This window comes from Phragmites australis, chromosome 7, assembly GCF_958298935.1.
Source record: "Phragmites australis chromosome 7, lpPhrAust1.1, whole genome shotgun sequence".
Lineage (NCBI taxonomy): Eukaryota > Viridiplantae > Streptophyta > Magnoliopsida > Poales > Poaceae > Phragmites > Phragmites australis.
In genome coordinates, this window is record NC_084927.1 from 37737500 (window position 1) to 37745994 (window position 8495).

The window sequence follows — 8495 nt, forward strand, 5'->3', positions numbered from 1 at the left end:
CGTGCTCGTGATCGAATCGTGTGCTTTCCCTTCACTGCAGGATATATATGTAAACCATTGGCTAAATGGATTCCAAACATTCGATATATATGATCCATTTGACGGACAAGGCGAATCATTACTTTTCTAATTCGTATATTTTAGCAAAAGAATACAAGAGATATGAATAGCAAGGAAGCAACAGTGTCACTTTCAGCCAAGTATGTGGCATCATGTACCGTGAAAATACAAATCTGGTGAAGTGTCACAAAGATGGACCTTAGAGGCTTACAAAAGTTCTCGAAAAATTATTAGGTGCATTGAGTACAATTTTTGTTTCTTACGATAAAATTTAATCATATTTCAACCATAGATTTAAAAAAAAAGATTAACCCACATAAATATGTAAACCAAATCGTCATATTTCAACCTGTACTCAGTAGAGTACAATTATTCAAGTACCATTATCACAAAGACAGCGACGATGGCCGTCCACTTCGACGATTAATCCTTGAGAATTTCGGTGGATATTGATCCCAAGAAAATGATGAAGTGGCCCTAAGTTAGACATTGAGAACTCATAACCAAGTTTCGAAATTAGATGGTGCAGAAAATAATTGGAATTGGCCGTTAAGATGATTTAGTCTACATATAATAGAAGATATGTAGTGTGTACATTGGATTTGTAGATGAATAAGGAAGAGTCTGCACAGGAGGAAATGAGAGAATCCACGATTCTAAAGACAACCTGTATCGTGGTTGGTTTGATGATAGGATTAAAAATATTTGTCATAGTCAACACCAGCATTATGAGAGAAGCCACGCACACCGACCTCACTTTGTACCTTGAGAGAGAGCCGTCAGGACGGAATTTGTGGCGAAAATCCCACTTTCCCATCACAACATTAGCACCAAAGACCATGTTGTTGGATATTAGAGTGGGCCACCTTACTAGTTAATTTAAATAAAGATGCAAAAATTGACTTGCTAATTAGGAGGTTGTCGGTGATACAGGAACCAGGGGTCTCCGAGTCCCGAGGTCAGATCAGCAGGTTGCCATGTGACGTCCTCCCGCGGGGATTATCTCCCCGAGGTGCGAGAAGACTAAGTCCCGGAGAGGGTGCTCGGGGCCATGAACAGTGGTCCCCGAGTACCCGAGTTCCCCGATGACCCGAGAAGACCAAGTCCCGGAAAGAGAGTGCTCAGGGCTACGAACAGTGGCCCCCGAGCACCCGAGTCCCCCGAGGACCCAAGGGAAGTCAGTTCCGGGAGAGAGTGCTCGGGGCCGCGAACAGTGACCCCCGAGCACTCGGTTCCCCGAGGACCCGAACAGCCAGTTCCGGGAGAGAGTGCTCGGGGCCATAAACAGTGGCCCCCGAGCACTCGGTTCCCCGAGGGCCTGAGAAGTCCCTCGCCGGTGGCCCTCACAGAGGTCCAGCGGTGAGGTATCAACCAGTGAAAGGCCCGATGCTGCATTTAAGAGGGCGCGTGGCCTGTCACCTCCAACTACTCCTCCACGCTTGCTGTCAGTCCCTGCCAAGGTGGGGAGGCGTGGGGACATTTAATGCACGAGTCCCATCGCGGGATATCCGGCGCGCCTCGGGATAACATCGCGAAGCCTAAGGCGTCCCGCCTGCCGCCCTGCTATGTCATACTCGCTCTGACCGGGTGGGCACACCGGGCTGCTCAGTGGCTGCCCGGTGGGCCCTCCCCGCGGCGCCCGTTGAAGAACGGTATGATGACGAACAAGATCGGATGGGGGCGTGTTTTCAACCCTCCCCGTCACCTCACGCAGCAGCCCATGATGATTGCTTTCCATTTATGACGCCTTGGAACTCGCGCCATCCCTTTCTGGGCATGCTACCGCCCCGACGGGTATTTAAGGCAGGGCGGGCTCCCCGGAGAAGACCAGTTGGAATTAGGCAAGATAGAGGTTCAGTACAACCAGAGACGAGTTCGGACCATATTGAATCCTCGGCAACCGGCGACGAGCACAGAAGCTTAGATCGGCCGAGGAACAAGGAACACGAAGCTCTAGACTAGACAAATATTCTTGTAACCCAGCAGAACCTCTGAGAGATATTCTCAGAGCATTTATAGCATATACACATGTAACACCCTGAATTTTAGCATATAAAGATATAGCAAAATTCGCTCCAAATTAAATCTTTTTCTAATTATTAAACAAGTATAAAATCAAGGATATATATATTTGATGTATATATTCAAATATATTGTTTTGGCTAAGTATTCCAAAGATCACTAAGTTAATTTATAAATTAATCATTGCATAAATTGAGCATATGCATTTTGGTTTATTGTTCTTATGGTTCTTTGTGTGGCGATTCGAGTGTTGTATGCTTCTCAGTTCGAATCTATTCTAGTTCTTCTCGGTAATTTTCTAATCTAAATCAATTCGTAAAGATCGATCTTCCAATCCAACTCAAATCTATAATTCAATTATTCAATTGAGTTATCCCCATTTAATTTTTGTTCGACTCGAACTGAATGTCTCTCAAATTCGAATCTCAATATTTATTCTTATCAGCTCAAATACAAATTGAATTCAATTCCTTTGAATTCAAGCCTCTCTCAAATACCGAGGTTTTCAGTTCAAACCTTTCTCCTAATTCAAATACCCTTATTGAATTAATGCCAAACTCAGATTCAAATACTCCTATTTGAATTAGTATCAAATCCTATCTCAAATCCATATTCATCTAAATCCTAATCGAATTGCATTCAAATACAATTCGAATCATTCGAGTTATAGTCCAATTCAATTTCTCAATTCATTGATTTATCCAAATTCCATTTCCATTCCAAGTCATTCTTTTGAATCATCGCCGATTTTATATTCGAATGCATTCGTTTGAATCTTTGCAAATACAAATACAATTCAAACACATCTATTTGAATTATCACACATTTCATTTCCAAATTCAAATACATCAATTGAATTTGTCACAAATATCTCTTTCTCTTATCTCACTGTTGTCTCTCTCTCATCTCTCCTTCTCTCTCAACCCATCCCTCTGTCCTCTCTGTGTGATCACCGACCAAATCAGCAGCCCATGCTCTGCACCGGCCATCTCTCCCTGATCTCCACCGAGCAAGCCAAAAGCCAGTTGCTCTTCTCCTCTCAAGCTTCATCTGCAAGCCTCCACGCCATACAAACACACATACATGCATACATACACGCGAGCACAGCACCCCAGCGGCAGCTCCCCTCTCTGCTCCTCTCTTCAGCAGCAGCAGCACCACGTCGTCGCTCTGTCTCCCGCATGTGCACGCCGTCCCGAGAGCTGCCACGACGCCAAGCCGCTCCAGCCCTCTGCGCCCTGGGCCGCAGCACCCCTGCACCGTCACGGCCGCTACCGTGCCGTGCCACCCACGCGCCATCGACTTTCGTCACGGAGAGCCGCCTCCCTTTCGTTCACTCTCCCTCTGCGTCGCCGCGCCACCGCTCCTCTGCGTGCGCTGCTCGGCCACGCATGCCGTGCCGTGCTGTTGTCGCGCCGCCCAGCCCACTGGCTGCGCCACCCTTGCACCGTTGGCCCGCGCGCGCCGTAGCTGGTCCGCGCGCCGCCCCTCACTCCGGTGCCTCTCCTCCCTCTCCGCGTCGCCGTGCCGCTCGACTGCCGTTCGCGCGCCGCGCGCGCTGCCGCGCCGCGCGCGCACAGCCGCCGCCCGCGTGCGCCGTGCCGCCTCCTGCCTCGCCAACCGGCGCCTCCTCCTCTCTCACCGGCGCTGCCGCTTCTTCCGCCGCCGCTCCCTCCGGCGCCGTCGCCGCCCCTCCCTCTAGTCTCTCTCTTCTCTGAGCCGCTCGGGCAAAAAGGCCACCCGGCCTTATCCTTCCCCCCCTCTCACCGCCATGTGGACCCCATCAACCGGCTAGTCCACCGGCCGGGTCCACGGTAGACCATACACCGAGCTCCCCTTCGGTCTACCGGCCTACACACCGAGCCCACCGATAGCCCACAGCGCCCGGTCCACGGTGGACCTCCCTCACAACCCACTCCGGTTCACAGATCCATAGACCCAGTCTGCGAAATAGTGCTCCCTCTCTTTTTCCAGGAATTATCCTTTTCGGTAAATCTTCCGACGTCCGTAATTCATCCGTTTCAACTCCGATTTCAGCGATTCTTTCGCTGATATTCCTCTAAAATCATAATCTACCTCCATGCCAAATCTTGTAAATTTTGGAGTTCGTTTAATTTTCTCATTTGGTAATTATTTGTATTGCGGTATTTGATCTAGATTTAGATTTTCTCCTTTAATAAATAACGTCGAGTTAGATAATTCGATAATGATGTTTAGGTTGTAATCATAGATTAGTCACTTATGATAACCTAGCTTAAGCAGATTAATTCCTTTTATTAATAAGAATAACTAAATGTTGTTTCAATTAAGTGTTTAAGAATAAATTGATATTTCATGTGATATTCCATATGATAGTTTATAGATTTAATCTTAGTTCAATTAAGGTAATAGGTTAACCCGTGTAGTGGTTAAATAAATAAATATATGTTAATAGAATATGATAGAATAATTTAACATTGGTAATTAATTAATTGAATAACTTTTTGATAATTAATTAATTAGATTCAAAGAATAGATTAGCCAAATTATTAATTGCATGTATGCTTTTATGATAGCAATAATATTGTGGCAATTAAACAACATTAAGTAATTAAATTAGTTGCTAAATAACCAGGTTTAGTGCTATAGATTAGAATAATTAATCTCCACACTTAAGCACAGATAATCATCTAGAGTTATACTTATGTATATATGTATACATGCTCACATACATATAGGCGTAAGTATTACACATACGTTAGGTCGATACACGTGCACTCACCTACTTATAGAATCTCTAGCTGTTGTCCTTCGACAGTTAATCTAATAAGAGTTCACCTAGTTAATCGTGATTTGTTCAGGTTTTCTCTTAAGTTGATAAAATAACTAGGTTATCAGCTTATCCTAGCTTCGCTAGATTATCCCGTTATTCTCTGTGTATTAGTTTTATATTGATTAGAGTTGTCGTTTGTCTTTTCGCTGGGTTTAGCCTTCGTCGTTTTCTCCGTTGTTTTTCTTCCGTTTTGGCATTTCTTGGTTTTGTTCTGGTGTTCAATTGCTTAGTCATTGTGCGCTTTTTGTCGTTAATATGCGTAGGCTTGAAGTCATGGTTCTAAGCAAGAACGCGAGGAAGGAACTGAAGGCAAGATCTAACGATGAAGAAGAACCCCAGGAAACTCAAGAGACAAGACCAATCGTGAATTAACCCTTCAAGAAGGCAAGTCCTATTTCCTTGATCATATTGAACCTATGTTTTTGAATAATATATATGATCAACTAAAATCGGACTTATTATCGCATGTGCTATATATTGCATTTTCTTTCAAACTATTTGTAGTAGTTAACCCTATCAACACTGCCATGCCATACATGTCATCATCCAGAATACATATCACCCCAGGAATACCTGTTGTTAAATATATTAACGATGGACGACGTCTTGATATCTAGCATGCTTAGGATTGAATACATCTCCTCGGAGATGTCGCTTTTTAAAATACGTCTCCTCGGAGATATTGCTTTTAAAACACTTCTCTTCGGAGATAAGATTTATTGTTATCAATAATAACTCATATACCATGATTCCTTGATGGTTGTGAATTCCGTGATTGTGGTGAAATCCTTGATGTCGGGTGGGACATGGAAGGTGATGTGTAAAAATAGGTGAAAACTGTTTTAGTGCGGGCAGGTAGAGTAGTCCTCCGGGGAGGATGCTCTTGGGGCGTGAGTTACATGATGGTATTCATTGCCCATGAAGATGCCTAGCCCGGCCGCTTAAGGACCGAGTGTTGCGCCGTCATGCTTAGCCACCCCGTGCAACCATGCGTCCTGTATGGGCAGGACTTGACTTCTCCCTTCACCAGACTGGGTTGGGCATAATACCAGGAGGCTGAGAGCAACGAGCAGTCAAGTGACTATCCTGTCGGCTGTTTGGAGGTTTCAGGTACCGGCTTAGGCTTAAAAAGGGATGCTGGCCTTCAGAACATACAGCTCTGGTCCTTGACGTGCGTCGTGGAAAAGCCCGACAGGGAAGGTGTTGGAAAGGTCTCGGTATGATTCGCTCCTCCGCTTGCAACGGATGGAGGCTGAGCATATCGCATGGGTAAAGCTGTACAACCTCTGCAGAGTGTAAACCTATTCGAATAGCCGTGTCCGCGATCATGGACATGCGAAGGCATGGCCACGCTTGACTAGACTCAGGGTGCGTGTGTTTTGATGAGTGAGTGTGTGGATTAGATGTCCGTGTGATGTGGTTCCTGGCTCGTTCTGCCAAAAGCTGTGTGGTACTAGAGGTACACCAGATGTGATAAAAGGGACTGCGGAGTGAGGTATAGCCCCTCCCAGGACTGAAAACCCCCAGATACAACTTGTTACCCTGGTTTTGGTTTTAAAACTATTTCGACAGCTTTGCTATCAGGTCACCTTCTAATACGTTGGGGACTTGAGGTGATACTCAGTACCAACAGAAGATGCCTGAACCGTTTTACTTCTAAATCGTTTGAAAGCTTTGTTATCAGGTTACCTTCTAATGCGTTGGGCACTTGAGGTGATACTCAGTACCAACAGAAGATGCCTGAACCGTTTTACTTCTAAACCGTTTTGAAAGCTTTGTTATCAGGTTACCTTCTAATGCGTTGGGCGCTTGAGGTGATACTCAGTACCAACAGAAGTTGCCTGCCTTTGTTTTCAAAAGCTTTGTTATATTTATTTCAAAAAGGTTAACGGTGGAGAATATAACTGGATATTTGCATAAAACCTGCTTTACGCTTAAAACTATGCCGTAAAGCCTTATCCTTGAAATATTCATTATGCATCTATCAACCCCCCTTGAAGTAGTATAGGACTTGTTGAGTACCTTCCGTACTCAGTCTTGTTGCTTTCAGATTGTTGAGTTGGAGATCAACCTCAACCCAGATGAAGTCGAAGAGAAGAAGTCTAAGGTCGCGTCCGCACCCGAGTTGCCTGTGGCATTGGGTTGCATCGTCGTTTCGCTCCGCTGCGCTGTAGGCTCTTCTGCCTGGCTGGTCTGCTGTGGATTCTTGTCCATCAGACCATCTTTTCTCTTTTTAGGTATTTATTTTACTTATTTATATTCGAAGTATGTATTTGATATCATTCTGTTGAATTCTGTGCGTATCTGCTACTTGATCCAGGGACTGATACAGGAGGCACAGGGGAACCCGGGTCCGTGGTCCTGACAACACAGGAGTAAGGTGTTACGTTCAGTGCGGCCCGAACCTGTCTAAAAACCTCCTGAGCATTTTCTCCTTTTTGCATCCGATCATTCCATTCCACCTGCATCGCATTTACGCCCATTTATTTCACCCGCAAAACAGATTCAGAATCATCCCCCGGCTGAATCTCAAAGGGGGTCCCTCCGGATCCCTGCTTGAGGAGTTCACCCTCCGACAGAGGTGCTCAAGATGCATGTCTAAAGAAAAAGGGTACAAATTAAGAGGAAAGGAAACCGATGAAGCAACAAACACCATTCCAAACTGACAACTACCATCACCATTCTAGCTCAAAATGTGGCGGATGGTGGAGCGAGTCGGCTATCTAGGCCCCTTGCCTTCTTGGTTGGCTCTTTCAGATGTTGTTTGTTTTGGCTTTTCAGTTTGCTCTTTGTTATGTCCTTCTTCTTAATGCAATAACGACTGTATTTAAGGGGGGAAATATAACTTAAAGTTTTCCAAATCATGAATAGCCGTTTAGGTGGCAATGAGTTTAGCTGTCTGTAGAAGGGGATCTCAAGTTGAAAACATTTTTGAAATCAGGCCTTTTCAGTTGAAAATCTCCTAAATATTCATTCGAATGTTAAAAAACTGAGAGCAGGTTTGGCAATTTCAGCTTAAAGTATCCGATTTTTCCATTTGAAAGTTTAGTTTGAAGCTAGCCGACTTTCAATTGGAGGTCTCCATATTTGATTTGAGATGAAACTTCCCGAATTTTGCATATGAGATTAAGGCAGGGGGAGCAATAAAAGCTGGGGAAGAGAGAAATGGGGGAAAGGATAGGAGGGGGTATTGCGACTGCTGATACTCCAATACCGGTGAGGTCACCGCCGCACAACAAAGGCTGGATGGGGCCAATAGCGTCCAAGTCCTAGCCAGCTGAGGGCACCTCCAGCAGCTTGCAGGCTAGGACCGCCAGGATAGACACGGTGGCGTGTAGGCCCGGGAAAAGCAAGAGGTGACCACCAACGGTGGCACTGGCATATAGATCGGGGGAGAAGGGGTGGAGGAAAATGCACGTGGTGGCGGAGAGAGGGAGCAAATTGAACACATACAATATGATCATTTTGTTCAGCAAAGAACACAGTGAATTCAAATCAGATACACGATGCGAAATTATATATGGCGGTTCAAAGGACTAAAGACGAACAAGTACACCATGATACTAGTTGATGACAGAATGAGAGTGACTTGCTTTGTCCT